This window comes from Odontesthes bonariensis, unplaced genomic scaffold, assembly GCF_027942865.1.
Source record: "Odontesthes bonariensis isolate fOdoBon6 unplaced genomic scaffold, fOdoBon6.hap1 scaffold_186, whole genome shotgun sequence".
Taxonomy (NCBI): Eukaryota; Metazoa; Chordata; class Actinopteri; order Atheriniformes; family Atherinopsidae; genus Odontesthes; species Odontesthes bonariensis.
Window position 1 is genome coordinate 1970 of NW_027457401.1, and position 5531 is coordinate 7500.

Here is a 5531-nt window from a genome sequence, read left to right on the forward strand (position 1 = left end):
TTAGTCCTTCATATATACATACATATATATCCATTCTAAGTAGGTTGCTTGCATAAACCTGCACAAACCCGGATAAATGGCCTCTTTTGGGATCAAAACACAGGAATCGCCTTCTTTTCCCGAGTTAAGACGAAATACGGATTTTTGTTAAAAAATGATTTCCTTGGGCCAGAACAAGTTCAGACTCCTTAGTCCTTCATATATACATAGAGATATATCCATTCTAAGTAAGTTCCATGCATAAACCTGCACAAACCCGGATAAATGGCCTCTTTTGGGATCAAAACACAGGAATCGCCTTCTTTTCCCGAGTTAAGACGAAATACGGATTTTTGTTAAAAAGTGATTTCCTTGGGCCAGAACAAGTTCAGACTCCTTAGTCCTTCATATATACATACATATATATCCATTCTAAGTAAGTTGCTTGCATAAACCTGCACAAACCCGGATAAATGGCCTCTTTTGGGATCAAAACACAGGAATCGCCTTCTTTTCCCGAGTTAAGACGAAATACGGATTTTTGTTAAAAAATGATTTCCTTGGGCCAGAACAAGTTCAGACTCCTTAGTCCTTCATATATACATAGAGATATATCCATTCTAAGTAAGTTCCATGCATAAACCTGCACAAACCCGGATAAATGGCCTCTTTTGGGATCAAAACACAGGAATCGCCTTCTTTTCCCGAGTTAAGACGAAATACGGATTTTTGTTAAAAAGTGATTTCCTTGGGCCAGAACAAGTTCAGACTCCTTAGTCCTTCATATATACATACATATATATCCATTCTAAGTAGGTTGCTTGCATAAACCTGCACAAACCCGGATAAATGGCCTCTTTTGGGATCAAAACACAGGAATCGCCTTCTTTTCCCGAGTTAAGACGAAATACGGATTTTTGTTAAAAAATGATTTCCTTGGGCCAGAACAAGTTCAGACTCCTTAGTCCTTCATATATACATAGAGATATATCCATTCTAAGTAAGTTCCATGCATAAACCTGCACAAACCCGGATAAATGGCCTCTTTTGGGATCAAAACACAGGAATCGCCTTCTTTTCCCGAGTTAAGACGAAATACGGATTTTTGTTAAAAAGTGATTTCCTTGGGCCAGAACAAGTTCAGACTCCTTAGTCCTTCATATATACATACATATATATCCATTCTAAGTAGGTTGCTTGCATAAACCTGCACAAACCCGGATAAATGGCCTCTTTTGGGATCAAAACACAGGAATCGCCTTCTTTTCCCGAGTTAAGACGAAATACGGATTTTTGTTAAAAAATGATTTCCTTGGGCCAGAACAAGTTCAGACTCCTTAGTCCTTCATATATACATAGAGATATATCCATTCTAAGTAAGTTCCATGCATAAACCTGCACAAACCCGGATAAATGGCCTCTTTTGGGATCAAAACACAGGAATCGCCTTCTTTTCCCGAGTTAAGACGAAATACGGATTTTTGTTAAAAAATGATTTCCTTGGGCCAGAACAAGTTCAGACTCCTTAGTCCTTCATATATACATAGAGATATATCCATTCTAAGTAAGTTCCATGCATAAACCTGCACAAACCCGGATAAATGGCCTCTTTTGAGATCAAAACACAGGAATCGCCTTCTTTTCCCGAGTTAAGACCAAATACGGATTTTTGTTAAAAAGTGATTTCCTTGGGCCAGAACAAGTTCAGACTCCTTAGTCCTTCATATATCCATTATAAGTAGGAACCATGCACACACCTCTTTAAATGACCTTTATCCCGGTTCAGAAAAACGCCAAAGTGTCAAAAAGTACCAGGGGCATGAAGCCCGGTTCAGAAAAACGTCAAAGTGTCAAAAAGTACCAGGGGCATGAAGCCCGGTTCAGAAAAACGTCAAAGTGTCAAAAAGTACCAGGGGCATGAAGCCCGGTTCAGAAAAACGTCAAAGTGTCAAAAAGTACCAGGGGCATGAAGCCCGGTTCAGAAAAACGTCAAAGTGTCAAAAAGTACCAGGGGCATGAAGCCCGGTTCAGAAAAACGTCAAAGTGTCAAAAAGTACCAGGGGCATGAAGCCCGGTTGAGAAATATTTTCTAAGTGCCAAAAAGTACCAGGGGTGAGAATCCCGGTTGAGAAAATTTTCTAAGTGCCACATAGTACCAGAGGTGAAAAAGTTTATAGTACCAGGGGTGATAAAGTTTGAAAAAATTTCTGTCAGACAACGGGAAAAGGGGACGATGGGCCGAGTCAGCCCAAGGCCCGCCCCTATTCTCCCACACGACGAGGTTATTAGCAGACGACGAAAACACCATCTGCACGATTTCAGAAACCCAGTTTTCGGAAAAATATCTGAGTACCAGACTGGGACGGTGAATTGATAATCCGAAAGATGACACTTTCCACGGCCTGAAATGATGGAGGAAGGGGGCAAAAGCTCCAGCCTGGCTCCTGGAGGAGGGGTCCAAAGGCAAGAACGTGTGTCCGAGGATGGGTGCAGGAGAGCGGATTCAAGGCGCGGCTGACCGCTAGAAGCTCCAGGCCGGTTCCTGGAAGATGGGAGGCCGACTTTGGCAGAGCATGAGTCCGAGGAAGGTGCTGGAGAGCGGATTCAAGGCGCGGCTGACCGCTGGAAGCTCCAGGCCGGTTCCTGGAAGATGTGAGGCCGACTTTGGCAGAGCATGAGTCCGAGGAAGGTGCTTGAGAGCGGATTCAAGGTGCGGCTGACCGCTAGAAGCTCCAGGCTGGTTCCTGGAAGATGTGAGGCCGACTTCGGCAGAGCATGAGTCCGAGGAAGGTGCTTGAGAGCGGATTCAAGGCGCGGCTGACCGCTAAAGGCTCCAGGCTGGTTCCTGGAAGACGGGAGGCCGGCCTGGAGGAGAATGTGTCCGAGGAAGGTGCTTGAGAGCGGATTCAAGGTGCGGCTGACCGCTGGAAGCTCCAGGCTGGTTCCTGGAAGATGTGAGGCCGACTTTGGCAGAGCATGAGTCCGAGGAAGGTGCTGGAGAGCGGATTCAAGGCGCGGCTGACCGCTAAAGGCTCCAGGCTGGTTCTTTGAAGATGTGAGGCCGGCCTGGAGGAGAATGTGTCCGAGGAAGGTGCTGGAGAGCGGATTCAAGGTGCGGCTGACCGCTGGAAGCTCCAGGCTGGTTCCTGGAAGATGTGAGGCCGACTTTGGCAGAGCATGAGTCCGAGGAAGGTGCTGGAGAGCGGATTCAAGGTGCGGCTGACCGCTAGAAGCTCCAGGCTGGTTCCTGGAAGACGGGAGGCCGACGTTGGCAGAGCATGAGTCCGAGGAAGGTGCTGGAGAGCGGATTCAAGGCGCGGCTGACCGCTGGAAGCTCCAGGCTGGTTCCTGGAAGATGGGAGGCCGACTTTGGCAGAGCATGAGTCCGAGGAAGGTGCTGGAGAGCGGATTCAAGGCGCGGCTGACCGCTGGAAGCTCCAGGCTGGTTCCTGGAAGATGGGAGGCCGACTTTGGCAGAGCATGAGTCCGAGGAAGGTGCTGGAGAGCGGATTCAAGGCGCGGCTGACCGCTGGAAGCTCCAGGCTGGTTCCTGGAAGATGGGAGGCCGACTTTGGCAGAGCATGAGTCCGAGGAAGGTGCTGGAGAGCGGATTCAAGGCTCGGCTGTCCGCTAGGAGCTCCAGGCTGGTTCTTTGAAGATGTGAGGCCGGCCTGGAGGAGAGTGTGTCCGAGATAGGTGCTGGAGAGCGGATTCAAGGCGCGGCTGACCGCTGGAAGCTCCAGGCTGGTTCCTGGAAGATGGGAGGCCGACTTTGGCAGAGCATGAGTCCGAGGAAGGTGCTGGAGAGCGGATTCAAGGCGCGGCTGACCGCTGGAAGCTCCAGGCTGGTTCCTGGAAGATGGGAGGCCGACTTTGGCAGAGCATGAGTCCGAGGAAGGTGCTGGAGAGCGGATTCAAGGCTCGGCTGTCCGCTGGGAGCTCCAGGCTGGTTCTTTGAAGATGTGAGGCCGGCCTGGAGGAGAATGAGTCCGAGGAAGGTGCTGGAGAGCGGATTCAAGGTGCGGCTGACCGCTGGAAGCTCCAGGCTGGTTCTTTGAAGATGTGAGGCCGGCCTGGAGGAGAGTGTGTCCGAGATAGGTGCTGGAGAGCGGATTCAAGGCGCGGCTGACCGCTGGAAGCTCCAGGCTGGTTCCTGGAAGATGGGAGGCCGACTTTGGCAGAGCATGAGTCCGAGGAAGGTGCTGGAGAGCGGATTCAAGGCGCGGCTGACCGCTGGAAGCTCCAGGCTGGTTCCTGGAAGATGGGAGGCCGACTTTGGCAGAGCATGAGTCCGAGGAAGGTGCTGGAGAGCGGATTCAAGGCTCGGCTGTCCGCTGGGAGCTCCAGGCTGGTTCTTTGAAGATGTGAGGCCGGCCTGGAGGAGAATGAGTCCGAGATAGGTGCTGGAGAGCGGATTCAAGGTGCGGCTGACCGCTGGAAGCTCCAGGCTGGTTCTTTGAAGATGTGAGGCCGGCCTGGAGGAGAATGAGTCCGAGATAGGTGCTGGAGAGCGGATTCAAGGTGCGGCTGACCGCTGGAAGCTCCAGGCTGGTTCTTTGAAGATGTGAGGCCGGCCTGGAGGAGAGTGTGTCCGAGATAGGTGCTGGAGAGCGGATTCAAGGCGCGGCTGACCGCTGGAAGCTCCAGGCTGGTTCCTGGAAGATGGGAGGCCGACTTTGGCAGAGCATGAGTCCGAGGAAGGTGCTGGAGAGCGGATTCAAGGCGCGGATGACCGCTGGAAGCTCCAGGCTGGTTCCTGGAAGATGGGAGGCCGACTTTGGCAGAGCATGAGTCCGAGAAAGGTGCTTGAGAGCGGATTCAAGGTGCGGCTGACCGCTAGAAGCTCCAGGCTGGTTCCTGGAAGATGGGAGGCCGACTTTGGCAGAGCTTGAGTCCGAGGAAGGTGCTGGAGAGCGGATTCAAGGTGCGGCTGACCGCTGGAAGCTCCAGGCTGGTTCCTGGAAGATGTGAGGCCGACTTTGGCAGAGCATGAGTCCGAGGAAGGTGCTTGAGAGCGGATTCAAGGTGCGGCTGACCGCTAGAAGCTCCAGGCTGGTTCCTGGAAGATGTGAGGCCGACTTTGGCAGAGCATGAGTCCGAGGAAGGTGCTGGAGAGCGGATTCAAGGCTCGGCTGTCCGCTAGGAGCTCCAGGCTGGTTCTTTGAAGATGTGAGGCCGGCCTGGAGGAGAGTGTGTCCGAGATAGGTGCTGGAGAGCGGATTCAAGGCGCGGCTGACCGCTGGAAGCTCCAGGCTGGTTCCTGGAAGATGGGAGGCCGACTTTGGCAGAGCATGAGTCCGAGGAAGGTGCTGGAGAGCGGATTCAAGGCGCGGATGACCGCTGGAAGCTCCAGGCTGGTTCCTGGAAGATGGGAGGCCGACTTTGGCAGAGCATGAGTCCGAGAAAGGTGCTTGAGAGCGGATTCAAGGTGCGGCTGACCGCTAGAAGCTCCAGGCTGGTTCCTGGAAGATGGGAGGCCGACTTTGGCAGAGCATGAGTCCGAGGAAGGTGCTGGAGAGCGGATTCAAGGTGCGGCTGACCGCTAGAAGCTC